Raw genomic sequence first — 21,894 nt, forward strand, 5'->3', positions numbered from 1 at the left:
GGAAGATATAATAGCTGAAAATTTCCAAATCTGGGTAAGGAAACAGAAATCCAGATCCAGGAGGCACAGAGAGCCCCCAGCAAAATCAATCCAACGAGGTCCACACCAAGACACACAGTAATTAAAATCGCAAAAAGCAGTGATAAAGAGATAATTTTAAAAGCAGCTAGAGAAATAAAACAGCTATATATAAGGGAAATCACATAATGTTTGTCAGCTGATTCTTCAGCAGAAACTTTACAGACCAGATGGGAGTGCCATGATATATTCAGAGTACTAGAAGGAAAACAAATGGCAGCCAGGAATACTATCCAGCAAGCCTATCACTCAGAATAGAGAGAGGGATAGAGTTTCCCAGAAAAACAAAAGTTAAGGGAATTCAAACCACTACACCAACCCTACGAAATATGTTAAAGGGGACTCTGAGTGAAAAGGAAAAGCCATAAGCAGGAATAAGAAAAGTAGTAAGCACAAACGCTGTAAAATTAAGTTTATCTCTAACTATCAGTCGAGAGATTCACAAAATAAAAGGACATAGTATATGACACCATTTACCTAAAATATAGGAGGGAGAGAAGAATAGGCTCAAACTTAAGTGATACCAACTTACTATTGACTGCTATACGCAGAATATGTTATATATAAACGTAATGGTAACTACAAATCAAAAACCACTATGGGGTGCCTGGCTGGTTCAATCGGTAAAACAAGCAACTCTTGATCTTGGGGTTGCAAGTTCAAGCCCCACATTGAGTGTACAGATTACTCAAAAACATCTTAAGAAAAACCAAACCACTAATGGATATGCAAAAAAAATAGAGAAAAGAATCCAAATATATCATTAAAGAAAGCCAGCAAACATTGAGAGAAGAACAGAAAAGAACTACTAAAACAAACACAAAACAAGTAACAAAATGCCAATAAGTATCTACCTATCAATAATCACCTTCAATGTAAGTGAACTAAGTGTTCCAATCACAAGATAAGGTGATAGATTCCATAAAAAACCAAGAGTGATCTATAAGCTGCCTACAAAAGACTAATTTAAGACATGAAGACAATGAATATTGAAAGTGAATAAATAGAAAAGATTTATCATTCATGGGAGTAAAAAAAGAGTCAGGGTAGCAATATTTACATCAGACAAAATAGACTTTCAAAGTAAGATTGTAACAAGAAACAAAGAAGAACACTATATAATCATAAAGGGATCAAACAAAAACATGTAACAGTTGTAAATATGCACACAACATGAAAGAACCCAAATACATAAAACAGTAAGTAACAAACATAAAGGAAGTAATAGATAGTAATACAGTAATAGTTAAGGACCTTAATATCCACTTACAAAACATCCAAACAGAAAATCAAGAAAGAAACAGTGGCTTTGAAAGACACATTGCACTCAATGTGTCTGACATATATTCAAAACTTTCCACTCAAAGATTTCCACTCTAAACCATCAGAATACACATTCTTTTCAGGTGCATAGAACATTCTCCAGAATAGATCACATATTATGCCACAAAACCAGTCTCAATGAATTCAAAAAGATCAAAATCATACCATGCAACATTTCTGAACCTAATGCTGTCATGAAACTATGAATCAACCACAGGGGGAAAAAATGGAAAAAACACAAATACATGGAGTTTAAGTAACGTGCTACTAAGCAGTGAATGGGTCAACCAAGAAATCAAAGAAGAAATAAAAAAATTACATGGAAACAAATGAAAATGAAAACAGAGTTTTCCAAAATTTTGGGATATAGCAAAAACAGTTCTAAGAGGGAGTTTTATAGCAACAGTGGCCTACCTCAAGAATCAAGAAAAAGCTCATATAAAGAACCTAACCTTATACCTAAAAAGGATAGAAAAAGAAGAATGAAGAATGAACAAAACCCAAAGCAGCAAAAGAAATAATAACAGTACAGAAATAAATGATAAACTAAAATTAAAAATTAAAAAACAGGTCAATAAAACCAGAAGCTTGTTCTTTGAAAGGATCAACAAAACTAATAATCTTCGATCTAGACTTATGAGAGAGAGAACTTAAATAAATCACAGATGAAAGAGGAGAAATAACAACCAACAGCACAGAAATACAAATAATCATAAGAGAATATTATTAAAAAAGTATATTTTAACAAAGTGAACCTGGAAGAAGTGGACAAATTCCTAGTAATATGGAACATCTTAAAACTGAATCAGGAGGAAATAAGAAATTTGACCAGACAGATTTCCAGCAACGTCCAGAACCAAATAGCTTCAAAGGTGAATTCTACTAATATCTATTCTTTTCAAACTATCAAAAAAAAAAAAAAAAACACAGAAGAAGAAGGAAATCTTCCAAATTCATTCCATGAGACCCACATTACCTTGATATTAAAACCAGATGGACACTACGATGAAATGAGAACTACAGGCCAATATCTCTGATGACCAAGATGCAAAAATACTCAAACAATACTGGCAAACCAAATCCAACAATACATTAAAAAAATTATTCACTACAATCAATTAGATATATTCTTGAAATTCAAGAATAATTAAACACTCACAAATTTATCCACAGGACTCATCACATCAACAAAAGGATAAAAACCATATGATTATTCTGAAAGATGCAGAAAAAGCATATGACAAAGTAAAGCATCCTTTCATGATAAAACCCTCAACAAAGTAGGTTTAGAGGGAACATACCTCAATATGATAAAGGCTGAAGATGAAGAACCCACAGCTGACACCATAGTCAATTGTGAAAAAGTGAGAGCTTCTCAGGAACTTTCTCATTTCCTAAGATCAGGAACAAGGATGTCCTCTCTCACAAATTTCATTCAACATAATACTGGAAGTCCTAGCCACAGCAACAGACAAGAAAAAGAAATAAAAGGTATAGAATTGGTAAGGAAGAAATAAAACTTCCGTTATTTGCAGATGACATGACACTACATAGAGAAAACCCTAAAGACACCACTAAAACACTACTTGAATTGACAAATGAATTCAGCAAGGTCACAGGACACAAAATTGATGTACAGAAATTTGTTGCATTTCTATACACTAATAATGAAGCAGCAGAAAGAGAAATTAAGAAAACAATCACATATATAAATGTACCAAAAATAATAAAATATAGGAATAAACTTAATCAGGGAGGTGAATGACCTGTACTCTGAAAACTATAAAATGATGTTGAAAGAAATTCAAGATGACACAAATGGAAAGATATCCCATGCTCATGGATTGGAAGAATACTGTTAATATGTCCACTCTACCCAAAACAATCTACATGTTTAATGCAATGTCTATCAAAAAAAACCCATCGTTTTTCACAGAACTAGAACAAATAATCCTAAAATTTGTATGGAACCATAAAATACCCTGAATAGCCAAAGCAATCTTGAAAAAGAGTAACAAAACTGAAGGTATCACAAACCCAGATTTCAACATATACTGCAAAGATGTGGTAATCTAAACAGTATGGTAATGGCACAAAAAAGGACATCTAGATCGATGAAACAAAAAAGGGAGCCTAGAAATAAACCCATAATTTTATGGTCAATTAATCTTTGTCACAGAATGAAATATCATGCAATGGGAAAAGGACTGTCTCTTCAACAAATGGTGTTAGGAAAACTGGCCAGCAACAGGTGGAAGAATGAAACTGGACAATTTTCTTATACCATATACAAAAATAAACTCAAAACAGAGTAAGAACCTAAATGTGAGACCCAAAACCATAAAAATCCTAGAACAGAGCACAGGCAGTAATTTCTCAGACATTGGTTATAGTAACATTTTCCCAAATGTCTTCTGAGGCAAGAGAAAACAAAAACAAAGATAAACCATTGAAACTACATCAAAATAAAAAGCTTCTGCACAGCAAAGGAAACAATCAACAGAGCCAAAAGATAACATATTGAATCGGAGAGGATATCTGCCAATGAAATATCCAAAAAGGGCTAGTATCTAAAATGTATGAAGAACTTATATAACTTAACACCCAAAAAATGAATAATTCAATTAAAAACAGAGAGAAAACATGAAAAGACATTTCTCCAAAGAAGACATACAGATGGCCAACAGACACATGAAAAGATGCTCACTATCACTCATCATTAGGGAAATGCAAATAAAAACCACGATGAGATATCACCTCACACTTGTCACAATGGCTAAAATAAAAAACACAAAAAACATCAAGTGTTGGAAAGGAGGTGGAAAAAAAGAAACCCTCATGCACTGTTGGTGGGAATGCAAACTGGTGCAGTCACTGTGGAAAACAGTATGGAAGTTCCTTAATAAATTAAAAACCAAACTACTATATGATCCAGTAATTTCACTACTGAATATTTACCCAAAGGATATGAAAGCACTAATTCCAAGAGATATATGCACCTCTATGTTTATTGCAGCATTATTTACAATAGCCAAATTATGGAAGCAGCCCAAGTATCCAACAACAGATGAATGGATACAGAAGTGCTATACAATTGAATATTATGCAGCCATAAAAACGAATGAAAACTTGCCATTTGCAACAACATGGGTGGATCTAGAAGGTATAATTGTAAGTGAAAAAAGCTGGTCGGAGAAAGACAAATATGATTTCACTCATATGTGAAATTTAAGAAACAAATGAACAAAGAAAAAAGAGACAAGTCAAAAAACAGACTATCGAGAAGAAATTGATGGTTGCCAGAGTGGAAGTGGGTAGGGAAATGGGTGAAGTACGTGAAGGAGATTAAGAGTATACTTCTTATAATAAGCACCAAGTAATGTATAGAATTGTTGATTCACTGTACTGTACACCTGAAGCTAATATAACAGTATATGTTAACTATACTATTTCTAAAAAATAGAAAATGTTATGAAAGAAATTCTTTATTACTACAAAACAGGTATCTGTCTGCATTTGCCTCACAAAGTTTTAAAGTTTTATTTAGGTCTTCATTCAACAGAGAATCTTTGTTGTTTTTGTTGTTGTTTGTAATGAAAGATAAAGACACAATTTTTTCTATATGGATAATTTATAAAAAATTGATTATCCACTGATTTGCAAAATCTTGTCTCTTACATATCAACTTCACACACACACACACACACACACACACACACACACACACACACACACAGTTTTATATCTGGGCTTCCCATCTGTCTCCATTGGTCCATTACTCTATTCCCATGTCAACATTGCCTCTTCCTAATTGCTATCACTTCACGGTGTCTTCTTGTATTGGTAGGATACTTCCTCAAGATGTTTTCTTTCACAGCTGCCTCAGCCTCCTTCTTCCTCGTTCTTCTAAGTGAATGTTAGAAACATCTTCCCAAGTTCCATGAAAGCATGAGTGAGATTTTTATTGGAATAATGCCCTGAATTTAGATACAAATTTGGAGATAATTTACATCTTTAGTATTTTGACTCTTTCTATCACGTACAGTATCTCTTACCATTTATCTAGTTCTTCTTTAATGACTTTCAATAAAGTTTTATAATTATCTCCATAAAAGACTTGCACATCTTTTGTTAGATTTATTCCTACTGCTTTACATTTTAGTTGCTATTAAATGCTATCCTTTTAAAATTATATTTCAACTGTGTTTTTTTTTCCTGGATTTGATATGTAATAAAACTGTGAAAATCTCTTCGTATTGTAACAATTTAGTTGTAAAGTCTCATGAGCTGCTTATTACCCTCAAATATAGAGCACAGTTTCTCACCTTTCAATCCATATATTTTCCTTATTCTAATTCCTAGGCTTCCTGGTCTGGCCAGCGCAAAACAAAATAAGACATGCTTTTCTCATGCCTGGTTTTTTAAAGGGACTGTTTTTAATATTTTACTACTATGAGTGAGATTTCATCAATTAAGGAAGCTTTCCTCTAACTCTACTTTTCTAAGAAGTTTGATCATAAAAGTACATTGAATTGTGTTGACTTTTCTTTTTTTATTGAGATAACCCTGTGATTTTTCTATATTAATCTGTTAGTGTAATCAATTTCATTAATGATTTGCCAATAGTGTATCATCCTCATATTCCTGGAATAAAACTCATATGAGCATGATGCTCATATTTTAGACATTTTGGGTTCTGTTCATTAATTAATTGGTTTAAGGCTTTTTGCTCCTAAGCGGATCCAAGAGTCTAGCTTGTAGGTTTTCATTTATAAGCTTATTTGACTTCGATTAAATAGTTCTATTTAAAAAGTGGGGCAGTCTTCTTACTTCTTCCAGTCTCGGAAACTGTCTGTTGATGACAATGCTGAGTTAAAAGCTATCTTTTACTTGAATACTTGATATAATTTGCCTATAAACCCAGCTTGCTTTGTAGATATGGGAGAATTGGAATGGGAGGTAGGTAGAATTACTTAGTGGTAGATATTTTAAATACGGTTTCAATTTATTAAGTAGGTAGAGATCTTTTCATGCTTTCTATTGTTTAAGTTAGACTTTGACAAGTTATATGTTCCTAATTGTACCTTTCACCCAATTTTTCAAAATTATTGGCAATAAGATCACCATGTTTTAATGTCTGCTTTGTGTGTGATTATGTCACCTTGTTTGTTTACTTGTTTATTTATGCTCTGTCAGTCTTGCTTCTTTATATTTGCTATGGATTTATTCTGTTTTTCTCTTTGTAGCTTAAGTTGGACACTGAGCTCATATTTTTCAGCCTTTTTGTGCAATAAATTACTTTCTGAACATTGTGTTAGCCATATCCCATAACTTGTAATATATCGTGTATTTCATTTATATTGTCTAATTTCCATTATGATTACTTCTTTGAATTATATAGTAGTGTGTTATTTTCAAACATAAAAAAGAGTTCTTTTCCCATAAGATGATTTTTTTCTTATCAGTTCTTTGGTTGAGAGTTTAACACTTTTATTTAAGAAGCTTGATCCAAGTGTCACCTTATTAAATCTAAAGTCCTTGGCTCCTCTTTTAGTGTAGCTACCAAATTCCAATCACCTTGGACTTGGCAATACCCACAAGACAATTTCTGTACTAGGAATAGCTTATTATTTTGGTTTTCAGTTTTTTCTCTGTCCTGAGCTCTTGTGGTCAAGCATCTTGCAAGCTAAACTACACATTTTTAAAAAATTTTTTAATAGTTTATTTAGTTTTGAGACAGAGAGAGACAGAGCACAAGTGGGGGAGGGGCAGAGAGCAAGGGAGACACATAATCTGAAGCAGGCTCCAGGCTCTGAGCTGTCAGCACAGAACCTGACATGGGGCTCGAACTCACAAACCACGAGATCATGACCTGAGCTGAAGTCACACGCTTAACCGCCTAAGCCACCCAGGCACCCCTAAATTATACATTTGAATAATTTTCCAGCAGGAAAATTTAAAACTATCTAGTCAATCACATTGCCAGAAGTAAGAGTCTGAGGATCGACTTTCATTTACATGCTGCAGTATGGGAAGATTACAGAGGCAGGAAATTTTTCCAGAACGAGTACTTTTTGCTTAGTAAGTACAATTCTTAGGGGACTATTAATTTATCGGTGGGTTCTGTGTATGATAATACTGGACCGCTATCTTATACCATACACAAAAATAAACTAAAAATGGATTAAAGACTTCATGAAAGGCCTGAAACCATGAAACTCCTAAACAAAAACATAGATGAAAATCTTGACATTGATCTTGATGAATTTTTAAAGTTCACACCAAAAGCCAAGGAATGAAATCAAAAATAAACAAGTGGGACTACATCAATCTGAAAGCTACTGCACAGCAAAGGAAAGCATCAACAAAATAAAAAGGCAACCTACTGAATGACAGATGATATTTGCAAATTATATATCTGATAAGAGATTAATATCCAAAATATAGAGAAAGCTCACACAACTCAAGAGCAAAACAAAACACAAAAACAACAACAAAAAAACCCCACAAGCAATCTGATTTTAAAAATGGACATAGGATCTGAGTACGCATCTTCCCAAATAAGACATACAGATGTCAGATACATGAAAAGTTGTTCAACATCGCTCATTATCAGGGAAATGCAAATACCAACCACAGTCAGATATCATCTCACACCTGTTACAATGGCTAGTATCAAAAAGACAAGAAATTGCAAGTGTTGGAAAAGATGTGGAAAAAAAAAAAAGAACCCTCAAGGACTGTTGAGGGAATAAAAATTGGTGAAGCCACTAGAGAAAACAATCCGGAGGTTTCTCAAAAAGTAAGTAAGTAAATAAACTACCGTATGATTCAGCAATTCTACCTCTGTGTATTCAGTCAAAGAAAATGAAAGCACTATTTTGAAAAGATGTCCACATCCCTATGTTGAATGTAGGATTATTTACAATAGCTAAGATATGGAAACAACCTAGTGTCCATTGGTGGAGAATGCATAAATAAATTCTAAGACATAGATAGATAACAGATATAATGGTAGAGATACATATACATACACACAGAATGGAATATTTTTCAGCTATAAAAAAGAATGAAGTCTTGCCATTGGCAACCTGGATGGAATTAGAGTTACGTGAACTTGAGTCAAGCTAAGCTAAGTGAAATCTGACAGAGTAAAACAAATACCACATTATCTCACTTTTATGTGGAATCTAACAACAAAGCCACCACAATAACAAGAACAACAAAACAGAACTCATAGATACAAAGAACAGACTTGTAGTTGCCAGAGCCAGAGGGTGAAAGGAGTAAAGGTGGTCAAACAGTACAAACCTTCAGTTACAAAATAAATCAGGGTAATGTAATAGACAGCATGATGACTACAGCTAATAATTCTGTGTATTTGAAAGTTGCTAAGTGAGTAAATCTTCAAAGTTCTCATCATAAGAAAAATAAAATTTAACTATGTGTGGTGATGGATATCAACTAAACTTATTGTGATTATTTTGCAATAAATAAATATATCCAACTGTTATACTATAGACTTGAAACTAGTATATATTTATGTATCATTACATTAATAAGAATTAACAGCAAAATATTCCAGTAAAGCAAAGAAAATGTACATATGGGGGTTGGAACAGTAAAAAAAAATAATTGAGAAAGTTTAGGGACAGGAAGACTGGAAGGATTGGGTAAAAAATAATAAATCCAAGCATAAAATTATCATGCCAAGGCATATAATGTGTTGTACAGTTACTAGAAAATTTGCTGTTGCAAAAGGAGAAAAAAACAAAGAGGGAAACATTATCCATCACAAAAATCAAAATGTCCCTAGGAGTGAAATAGGCCAGTTGTCAAGGTATTGGATCAAATATGATATTATAATAAAGCAAAGCCACATCTAGCCCTGGGTAAATTCCAACACACTATTATATAAGCCAAAACATCTGCCCTGGGCAAAAACAAAGAACATCTAGCCAGTGATGTGTCGAGGGCTGTAACAAACATAATAGCTGAAGGATATGATAGAATTTTTTCTATGTTCTCTGTAGAGATTAGATGAAGGTGTACCTTTAGTGGAAATTCTGGGTATGATTTTCCATTGCGGACTCATTAGGTTAGTTAATTTGTTAAAGTCCTATATATCTCTAGGATACTAATGCACTGACTCATATCCAATATCTATAGGTCACATTATAAAAGTGTAATTAGTTTGGTTTTATGGCAAAAGTTGGGATCAGGATTATATTCATGGCTACATACATATAAAGTAAAAGCCAGGTAATAAAAGTTCTATTTAATCTTTAACCATGGAGATGTTGGCATATTATTCAAAGCTTACTGTGTTCTATTGTGGTACATAGAAATAGAGTAAGGTAAGTCTTGAGTAACTTATAATGTACACTATAGATGGTATTAGAGATTAAGTAGAAGTCAATAGAAATTTTAAACTTTATTACCTCACAGGTTGTGCCTCCAAAGAATGAAATCATATTAATTTTAAAATATGAAAAAAAAACAATGTTTTCAAAAAAGCACAAATTATGTCCATCTATATGTAGATAGATGTATATTTGGCAAGTAAACAAGTTGTAGGAAGGTATGCACAAGAGTGTAAGGGGACACTGAATTATTCTGGGAAAAGGTATACTTTCAAAAAGATGCAAGTTTTCAGTAAACGTGTAAGAATAAGATGAAATGGCAAAGAGGTGGTAGAAATGTGTAGTACACTAAAAATTACACGGGATTAAACGAGCTGCAGGCTGGTACCAGCGATAAGACTTACCTGAACTGAGATGGAGAGAATGAGTTGAGAATAATACTTGGAGAAACGCTGCAGAAAACCAAAAGGATGTAAGGCCTTGATTTTAGAGACAATAAGGGGTTGAATCAAGGCAGTGCTACATAGTTTTTAATCCCTAAATGATAGGGATTTCCTAGTTACATTTGAATGCATTTGGGAATCTATAAACCAGGTAATTTCTGTATTAACCAAGTAATCATGAGAGCTCAGTTAAAAGCAATGTCTATGAAAGGGAAAGAGGTGAGAAAGAGGTTGATCAGTTTGTCATTAAAAACAAAAAAGTGTGCATTTTCCCACTATACTCAACTGTAAGGATGTGGATACAGATGACCATGAAAGGGAGAATTCTGGCTGGAGGAAGGGATGTTAAATATGTATTTGCAACCTTCAACTAGCTCATCAGGAAACAGGAATGAGTTTAATTTTTCAACCTCAGAAAAGGATAGCAATTCTTAAAATTAAACAAAGGAATTTGCTGCCATCTTGTGGCCAATTTGGAAATTACAGCTTGTTTTAGTATTTTTTCATTTTCAAAGATTTTCAAACATGTGCCTCTAAATGATTTATTTAAAAGATTCTCACAAAGCCATGCCACTTCTCTTTCAGTAAATTATGTTTTCTTTATCTATTAAAGCTCAAATCCATTAGTAGTCAAATAGATAAAATATTTAGAGAACACACACTCCAATGCATTAATTTTTAAAAAAATTATTTACACAAAAATTCATAAACCAAATGAAATCTCAATGACATACTTTTCATCACCAACGTTATGATCTGAGGCAGAAACAAAATAAAAGGAACGGGAGTCTTGGGATGTAATGGAAGATTATGCTTTGAAAAGTTACATAATCGTACTGAAAACATTGACTTCTAGTTTTACCTTTGTAATTAGTAGTTCTGTGGCTTAATGTGAATTATTTAGTGGTTGGTACCTGTTCTTTTCTGTGAATTTGTCTCATAGAAATGAGGATCAAATGAAATGCCATACATAAAAGTACTGTGAAAACTATTAAAAATCTACTTAAAAATTAAAATAGAATTAAACTGAATAGATAAGGCAGAAGGTAACATTGGATGTGTGCCTAAGCAGAGAAGAGAAAGTGAATTGGAGTAAGACACTTAATCTGTATGTGAGATGAGTTAGAACAGCTCAAAATATAGATTATTTATGCCTAACAAGTATCAAACATCTGTTATATATATGTAGGTATTAAGAAAAGTCAAATCCAAAGAACTGCTCCAAAATAACTCACAAGTCTAAAGGGAGATACCGCCAATTTTTTTTATTGCAAAAAAGATGGAAAACTGCTAATGTTAACTGTTTGCAAAATTCAGTTATTTCCAATAGAAGTATAGGTCTATTATTATTCCTATTCAAGATATATTATTAGGTTTATGTAGTGGGAAAAGGCATAAAAATTAAGTACATGAAATAATAGTGGTTGTGGAGCACCTGGGTGGCTCAGTTGGTTAAGCGTCCGACTTAACTCAACTCAGGTCATGATCTCACCGTTTGTAGTTTCAAGTCCCGCATCGGGCTCTGTGCTGACAGCTAGCTCAGGGCCTGGAGCCTGCTTCGGATTCTGTATCTCCCTCTCTCTGACCCTCCCTTGCTCACGCTGTCTCTCTCTCAGAAATAAAAATAGATGATAGATAGATAGATAGATAGATAGATAGATAGATAGATAGATAGAGGTTGTGCCTACCTCTTGCTAAAAGTTGGGATAAAAGCTTAAACATAGATATACAAGTTATATACAAAAATTCCAAAATATCTGTGTATTTCATACAAGCAGTATCAATTCTTTCTTCAAGGAAAATCATCAATTCCACTATTTAAAACACTTAAGATGAGGAAATTCACTAGATTCAGTGCATTCAAGAACGCTGAGACTTGCACAAACTGCTTCATCCTTCCTACCACCCTTTCCCAAGCCCCTGAAGCAAGTCTGCAGAGTCCTATGAACCCACTGACTTCAATCCACTGTGAATTAGGAAGACTGACTAGTCAAAAGAAAATTTTTATTTCTTATCTGGGTGGGGAGGAAGGACTAAAATGTAAGGGAGTTACAAAGATGGTTATTTGTCTCTTAAGAGAATTTCTTAGAGAAAATAAATGTCTTCACAATGTCTAATAAGACTAGTTCTTTGGAACGCCTCTGAATGGCTCAGAAGGTTGTGTCCAACTCTTGATTTTGGCTCAGGTCGTAATCTCACAGCCTCTCTGAAAAAACTGTGTGTAGCCATTGGGCTCTGTCTCCAGCTCTGGTGACAGGGCCCTGGGAGCCTGCTTGGGATTCTCTCTTTCCCTCTCTGCCCCTTCCTCACTTGTGTTCTCTCTCTCTCTTTCTCTGTCTCTCAAATACACTTAAAAAAAAAAAAAAAAGATTAGTCCTTTTGCATTGTGTTATTCATGGTAACTCGCCTAAAAGAAATATAAATTCAATTCTAGTAAACTGAAGAAAAGTGTCCATCGATAACAAAATGTTAAAATGGGCATTTTGACCAAAATAATAAGACACTAGATATCCAACACCAAAATGAGGTTTCCATCAGAATGCAAATATTCAAAGAAGAAAAGGAGCCCCTATAGAGCTGCAGAGCCTCCTTCCTGAAATATTGGAGGAGAGAGGATACGTAAGTTAGGATTCTCCCAAGAAACAGAACCACAAGTACATTATATGTATTTATACAAGAGAAAGAGAGAGAGAAATATTTAATGTACCCACTGTCTCACACTATTACAGAGGCCGAGAAACCTCCTCATCTGTCACCTGCAGGCTGGAGGCTCAGAAAAGCCCGTGCTGTAGCTTCAGCTGAAGCCTGAAGGCCTGAGAACCACAAGGGACTCGAAGGTTCAAGTTCCGATCCAAGCACAGGAGAAGACCCGCCTCCCAGCTTACGAGTCGGACACTGAGAACCAATGCCATTTTCCCCCACTATTTTGTTCTATTCAAATGCTCAATGTTCAACGCAGGCGATGCCCACCTGCACAGGGAAGGGCAACTTGCTTTACTCCGTCTACTGATTCGAATGCTTATCTTGCCCAGAAACACCCTCAGACACACCCAGAAATAACATTTAACCAAATATTTGGACACTCCATGATCCAGTCAAGTGGACACATATAATTAACCATCATATATATTTCATGACTCGTTTTTTTAAAAATTTTAGATAATATAGTATATACCATACAACACTCTCAGTGGATATTATATATCAGTATTTCTGCAGCAAAATGTATGCATATTCCCACCAAGCGGAATTTTTAAAAGGTTATAAAGATTATACCCTCATGCTAATTTAAGTCAGATATTGCTTCCAAATAAATATGCAGGATATATACACATGTATAAAGAGATATAGATATGTTCACCATTTTTTCCTTATTAAAAACTTCTTAGATTTCAGTATTATAGATAAGGATTACAGTCAAAAGTCACATATATTTTGCTATGTGTTTTATCTTGCATAGGCAAGACAGACAGTTTGAAGGGGACTTCTTTGGAGAGTAAGTGGGAGACATGGGAGAATATTTGCTGAAGTTGCCCACAGGGACTCTCAGAAGAATGATATGCCCCTTTCCTTAAGAGGCTAGAATGGAAGGGTGCCTGGCTCCTGCCTGGGAGACACAAATGGGGAGAGACAGATCATCTGAATTAAGAGTTAGTGACATGGAGCTCAGGCTGCATTCCCAAAGTCTGTTCCAGACAAAGCAAGCATAAATAGTGCTCATGGGGCTCACATGGCCATGGGATTCTTCTAGAGCCTAACCAGTGAAATCACCTAGAGGGGCACAGCAGTGACCCATTTCTGTGTAATCTCCACAAACTGTGGCTTGAAGCAATTTCTTATTTCCTCCCAGTGTTGTGGATTGACAGAGCTGGCTCACTCAGTCAGCCTGCAATTTGGATGAAGCAGGAATGAGTAAGATGGCCCCACTCCGATTTCAGGAGCCTCAACTCCTGGGAAGTGATGGGAAAAGTTGGGATGGTGGAGCTGGCCTCCCTCTCTAACCAACTTGTCTTTCATCTCAAGCATCTTCACATGACTGCAGAAGTATTCCAAGGAGATGAGGCCAAACTCGAAGTCACACAATGTTATTTCCATAGCATTCTATTTTATCAAAGCAAGTCACAAGGCCAACACCTATCTAAAGAATAGGGAGGTGGATTCTGCCTTATGATAAGGGGAGTGGCAAAGAATTTGAGGTCATATTTAGTATACCACCAGAGGGAAAGGACTTCAGCTGTCAGAACCTGCAAGCACATCACAAATGCCCCAAAGGCCTGAAGAAGTCATTAAGTTTAAGTCAGAGGAGGGGTCATTCACCCAAATGAAGAAAATGAGTGAACATCCCCAACAATGGCTGAGAATTCCAAGAAGCAATGAAAACACCCAGAGAATCATCAGCTAAACCCAGAGTCCAAAGATAGCCCTGCAGCCCTCTTCTGAAACCTTTCCTTCCCCTGCTTCCAAAAGGTTAGGAAATAGAGCAAAAGGGCAGAGGAAGGGAAGAAACAAAGGTTGGGAAAGAGAATAAAGGAGCAAGCCCCCTTTTTAAACTTTCTATTTGCATAAGGTCCCAGCTGGGGAAAATTTTAAATTTATATCATATTCAAAGTTTGATTAAAACACGGTACTAGCTACTTTTTAAAAAATAATTAATGTTTATTTATTGGGGGGGGGGCGGGCAGAGAGAGAGAGGGAGACAGAATCTGAAGTAGGCTCCAGGCTCCGAGCTGTCAGCGCAGAGCCTGACAAGGGGCTCAAACTCATGAACTGTGAGATGACCTGATCCCAAGTCAGATGCTTAACTGACTGGGCCATCTAGGTGCCCCATTAATTATAATAGTTATCTTTGAAACTTAAAGTGACATTTTTTTTTCTCAAGAGAGAACTGAAAATACATGGACCTGCCTGAAGTTTCATTCACAAGTGGGAATAATTGCCATTATTGAGTAACTATTAAAGGGAAGATGAGAGACAAAAATAATGATAGTCTCTGGATGGCTGCTATTGCTACTGATCTTGAAACTGGAGTTTTAACATGTATATTTGGTAGTGAGAAGTATAATAAATATCCTGGGAGATCTGTCAGTTCAATATGTTAATTTTTCTTGAAGAAATGGTGAATGAGAGTATTATGTTAAATAAAACAGCAAAATATCCTGAAAATTAGCTTGATATATGTCCCTTCCCAGAGCTTCATATGTCATGGTGTTTGCTCAAATCTCCCCTGTCTTACTCTATAAACTCTATAGCCCATGTGTCTCTTTTCCTCACTCTCCTCTTCATGAAATTAGTATCTTTTCTTCCAGCAATGGCTCCTTGCCAAGGACACATCCACACACACACACACATCTGATTCATAAAATGGACATTCTCCAAGTAGGAATAAAATTTTCTCCTATATCAAATTTTGAAACCTAGTTTCATAGGTAATGAAAGAAATATAGTGAATATATTAAGAAGGCTAATCTGATGACCATGTATGGTGGTTTTAAAAATGGCCAGCAGAGGGGTGCCTGGGTGGCTTAGATGGTTAAGCGTCTGACTTTCGCTTAGGTCATGATCTCGCTGTTCATGGGTTCGAGCCCCACGTCGGGCTCTGTGCTGACTGCCAGCTCGGAGCCTGGAGCCTGTTTCAGTCTGTGACTCCCTCTCTCTCTGACCCTCCCCTACTCATGCTGTCTCTCTCTCTCTCTCTCCTAGAAATAAATAAAACATTTTTAAAAAAATGGCCAGCAGAAGAGGGACGCCTGAGTGTCTCATTAGGTTGAGCATCCAACTCTTGATCTCAGCTCAGGTCATGATCCTGGGATTGTGGGATTGAGTCCCGTGTTGGGTTCTGAGCTGAGCGTGGAGCCTGCTTGGGATTCTCTCTCTCCCTCTACCTGTCCCATGTTTGTGTGCTTGCTCTTGCTCACTCTCTTTTTCAAAGTAAAATAATAAAAAAAAAAAAAAACCTTTAAAAGGGAGAAGAATTAAAAGTGACCTAAACAGGAGTGACATTCAGTTATATGCAAATGATAATAAATTTGACACTGAGAACCATGCTTTGTGGATGTGATATCGTAAATGACTACTTACAGTTATAGAGAAAAGGGTCTACTTTTAGAACATTGTAACACTCATAAGTAAATATAATTTGATAATGTATTTGCATTAACCAAAACTCAGAAATTAAGGCTTTCTCAAATCTCAGTATATGGTGACAGGTTAGGAAAAGATGATGACACTGTAATCTGAAGATGCCGTTTGAGATCTACATTAACAAATTATTTTAAATAATTATCAAAACGCTCCAGATGGGCAAAAACAAGATTCTAATGTACAAAATCACCAGTGATCAAGATCTGCCATTTACTGAAAATGCTCCAAAGTTGATCATGGTAACTGAAGCACAAATCTGAATACCTTACAAACCACTCAATTATGTAATTTTACATCTGTGAATTGTATAGTATGTGGCTTAAACCTCAATAAAGCTGTTACCAAAAAAATACTAAGAATAATTGCCAATTATACTGATACAACTCAAACTCTTTAATTTAGGATAGGTATCATACAGATTCAAAATTCCTCCAGTTTCAGGGCATGGAGGAGGGCACTTGTGGGGATGAGCACTGGGTGTTATATGGAAACCAACCTGACAACAAACTATTTGTAAAAAAAAAAAAAAATTTTTTTTAAAGAAAAATTTTTTGAATATGAAAAAAAATAAAATAAAATAGGGCTGCATTTTGTTATTCTAGCCCTAGGGACAAATGCAATATATATTATCTTTTTCCTCCTATACTTATAAAATCAGGTTATTTTTTCAATTTTGATTTAATATTCTATGTAGGATGAAAATTAATTATATTTTATTTTAATAAAACTTTCTTTTAAAACCTAAAAAAAATTCCTCCAGTTTATAGAATAATATCATATAAATCATTCAATACTCATTAGCAAGTATTAATAGAACATCTAGTATGTAATAGGGATTCTATTCAGCTCTAAGAGACACAGTCACAAGACAGAAATAGGCATTGTCTTGACATATTATCAAGGATTGCCAGGATTCTGACAAATCAACATAAACTTATGAAGCTCCATGACGTATAATTACCATAAGGGAAAGACTAGATGTGCGGTTGTGGGAGGGGTGATTAGAAGAATTTAATTCATATTTAAAGAAAGGGTGGCAGTCAGGGAAGCTTCCAGGAAGAAAGAGCATTTGAATGAACACTTTAAGACTCAACAATAAAAATAATGATACAAATAAAGAGCAAATCATAAATGGGATTTGTGACATATATCTGAAGATTTTAAGAAATTAAATGCATTTGAAAAATACAGGGAGATGTGTAAAGAGACAAAGCTACAGAAGTAGAAGAGACCTGTGTGTGAAGTCTGGCTTGTCAGCCATTTGGAGGCAGTAAGCAATGATGAGACAGTAATTGATTGGCAGTTTCCAAAGATGACTCTGGTTTCAGGGCGCCTGGGTGGCTTAGTTGGTTAAGCGTCCGACTTTCACTTAGGTCATGATTTCGCAGTTCGTGGGTTCGAGCCCCGCGTCAGGCTCTGTGCTGACTGCCAGCTCAGAGCCTGGAGCATATTTCGGAGTCTGTGTCTCCCTCTCTCTCTGACCCTCCCCTGCTCACGCTGTCTCTCTCTCTCTCCTAGAAATAAATAAAACATTTTAAAAAAATTAAAAAAAAAAAAAGATGACTCTGGTTTCAATGTTGAGGACAGAATTAAAGGTGAGGGCTGAGAGTGGAATCTGGGGTCCTGGGGCATGGGGGATGATTAGCAGTGGGTGGACAGGACTCTCTCCCCATATTACTTCTGCATTCCCTGAGGAGAGGAAGCCTAACTGAGGAGGTAGGAAGCACAAGTGAAGTTTCCAGAGCTGGACTTGAGGAGATCAGTGACTATCTGATCTTATAACTAAGGAAGATGTGGTCTATGCCTCACCAAGAAAATACAAAAAGGTTACCATGTAACACTGATTGCTTCACTGTGTGTTGAGACTACAATTCAGAGTGGAACCATTAAAGTACCTAATTTTTACCCTATACTCATCTTTTTATCCCAAAAATGTTCCTCTTTCTTCAGTGATCCTTTCTCCTGATGAATGGCATCTGCACGCATGCAGCTGTCTAAGCCAGAGACAAGGGCTCTTTATCCAGGACTCAACTCCTTACTTTCTGTCTCCCCCCTAGTTCTCAAATTCACCTACTTCCCCACAATGTCATGGTATCTGCCTTATTGTAGGTCACCTTTAGCCTGACCTGGATTCCTGTAGTAGCTTCCTCCCTGACCTTGCCTTTGACGTTGTTCTCTCTAGTGCAAAGTCATCCTTTGCTGCCAGCCTAGGAAGTTGCTTAAGGCTATTATTATGGCTATTATCACTACTCCTTAGTGTCTGTGTCAGGGCCTAGGATACACAGCACTTCATTCCATCTGAGAGACTGTTAGAGTAGGCATTATCCAGTCAGTGGCCAAAAATGAGTCTGTGCAAAGGTTTTGAGACAAGAGAGAACACAGTTCTTTGGAGAGGCTCTCTGTCATGAGCTTTGATGCTGGAATTCCTGGGCCTAGTTCTGGCTGTGACTGGGAGCAAGATCTTATACTGTCAGTGTCTTCGCTTTTTTGTTGATAAAATGGGGTAATTGTGTTTGAGAGTACTCCTTTGAAATTCAAAAATAATAATGTAGCAAATTAGTATCTTGGAATATTAATCTATGTTATCTTCATTTTCCTACGTCCTTGTATGTGATTTGTCCCCAGTCATTAAAAAGCTTCACCGTGGCTTTGGGAAGAAGTATAATTGCCAGAATGACCAAAAAAAGAAAAAGAAAAAGAAAAAAAAATCAAGATGTAATCAATCATTTGGTTTGTTGTATTTTTTGCTTCCAGAATAGGCACTTTAGAATAAAGAATGGGTGGGGGGGGGAGTGGAGGAAGAGGTTTTCATAGCCAAAGTGGTAAATTCGGAGAGGCTAGAAGAAAAACTAGATGATTCCACTCTTACTTCCTAGAAAAAATAGAGCCGAGTCACCTGAATCTCCTGGGAAAGGATACAGCAAGTTATGGACGGAACAGAACCTCACTGGAAGTCACAAGTAGGGAAAGAGGGCATTGATTCTGAGGGACCATGTGGACAGGAGTGGAGTCAGCATACGGAGACTCACTTTCAGGGCACTACTCCTCAGAACCTTACAGAGGCCAAGCCAACCAACACCGGGGGTCGCTACTGGCTACTCCTCGCCTTACTGAAGAGTGTGGGCCTCCCAATCTAGAGGTTTCCCCTTCGGGCTTTGCTGAACTCCATGAGGACTGTCTCTGTGTTCACGTGGACTCCCTTTTCAAAGTCCAAAATATTCTAAGATTCCTGAGAGATAAAGAAGATGTCCTTTACACCAGGAAGACTGAGAGTGTTCTAGAAGGGGAAACCCCCAGGAATGGGCAGTACTTGGGTAAACTGAACAATGGGAAATTCTATTCTATTGCTGCAATAGCCATCATCCACCTAAGGGCCAAATTCTACAGAGCACTGACCATGTTATTAGACATATTATGTACATGACATCATTTAACCAGGATCTTCATCTCTACACTACACCATTCTACACACTGCTCCCTCCCAGATGAAATGAGATTATGCATGTAAAGTATTTAATGCTATGCCTAGTGTATATACTGCTTGCTTATAATTATAGTTTCACTACCATGAGAGGAAGTGGGGGAAGATAGGGAGAAGTTTGGTTTTATGCTGTAATACCAAAGGAAATACTGTATCTTAAACTTTTTTTTTTATTTTACAAATAGTTTATTGTCAAATAGGTTTCCATATAACACCCAGTGCTCATCCCCACAAGTGCCCTCCTCCATGCCCATCTCCCCCCACCCCACCTCCATATCCATCAGTCCTCAGTTTGTTCTCAGCATTCAAAAGTCTCTCATGGTTTGCCTCTCTCCTTTTCCCCCACCATTTCCGCCCTTCTTCTCCCCCTTGTTCCTCCGTCAAGTTCCTCCTAATCCTCCTATACGTGCAAACATATGGTATCTGTCCTTCTCTGCCTGACTTATTTCGCTAAGCATAACACCCTCAAGGTCCATCCATGTTGCTACATATGGCTACTCTATCTTAAACTTCTAAAGTTTACATGTAAAAGCTCTGAAGAGTTTATTTCAATTTTCCAGATGATCTATTTTTTTATTCACATAGTTTAACCTTCTAACTTTATGCCTTATAACTGCATCTAAGGAGATGGAGCAAGACTGGAAAGATTCTCCCTTCTTGAACATGTCCTAGTTTTTTTCATCTCAAGATGGAAAGACTGTAAATGACTGGTGAGGCTTACTGTCCTCACCCCATTCACTCCCTCTGTCTTTAAGAGCTCTTGAATTTTCTCTATACCCTATCCCAACATGTTCCCCCCATTGACCTATTTCCTATTTCTCAGGTACTCACTGATTTAAAAAAAAAAAAAAAAAAAAAAAAAAAAAGCACTTTTTATACTTTACTTTACTGCCAGGTAGGGTTCTGACAATGCTAGCAAGTAAACTTGAGATAAGTAATGGTGAGAAATCAGTCACACCACTTTGGCCACACATTTAAGCCAGGTCCTCCAACCCATGTCTGATTTTGGACATATCTCTCTATTGGTTCTATAGGAGGGAGGGAAAGAGAATCTTATCTATTGGTGTGCCAAAACCACATAATGTACACAAAGCGAAATGCCCTAACAGTAGTGTATGTTTTAAGAAGGTGTCAAAATTGTAATTAAACTTTAGAAAAGTATATAAATAATATAAATTAGTGCTTTATGAAATGCATTCGTTCAACTATCACTTCCTGAGTCCCCATGACATGCTGGGCACCAAGAATATAAGGAAGAAAAAAAAACAGATACAATCCCTGTAGTTACAGAGCTTGGAGTTTAGTGTAAGAGATAGGTATTAATCAAGTTATAAAAAATAAATGTGAAACTACAACGGTGTTACTCATTAAAAAGCAATGTTGTTACATGGTGTTTGGAAAGCACCTTATAAAACACTCAAGCTAGTCAGAAAGGTCAGGAAAGGTGACCCTAAAAGAAATGGAAACTGGGCTTAGATCTGAAGAAACATCTTTCCAGTTGAGTCAGTACCCACAGTGCAGATCCCAATTATATCATTTCCAATGTCTGATCTCTCCCCTTCTGAATGCATTTGTTAAAAATGAAAACAAAAGCAGATATGTATGTGTAGATCACATGAGACTTAAGAAGTTCCTTCCCAGTGTAGCTAGCATGGCAGAATACCTCATCCTGAATCTAGCTAAGAAAACCTTGCATAAAATATTACCACCAATGGGCCAAAAATCAAATGTCACTATGGGTCATCAGTCTGGAAATGTAGGAGTTAGAGAATGAGTATTAGAATAGCAGTTAATATACTGTAGCTAGTGACAGGAGTAAATTAAACATTGGAAAGATAACCTCATCTCAACCTTTCTGACGTGTATGGGTTTTTCAGAATTCCAGTGAGTCCTTTGTTTGGGTATAGCCTTACAGAATGTTTTCATTAACTTCTACAGACTTACCTTGGCAGATAAATGCTAAACTATGGTTATTTCCTGGGATGAAACTGTTTTCTGCATCTGCACATGCAGCTGTATCTAGCAAATCACTGAACCCTAAAGCAAACTGAAAAAAAGCCATGAT

Source organism: Hyaena hyaena, unplaced genomic scaffold (genome assembly GCF_003009895.1).
Source record: "Hyaena hyaena isolate Hyena2069 unplaced genomic scaffold, ASM300989v1 scaffold_567, whole genome shotgun sequence".
Taxonomy (NCBI): Eukaryota; Metazoa; Chordata; class Mammalia; order Carnivora; family Hyaenidae; genus Hyaena; species Hyaena hyaena.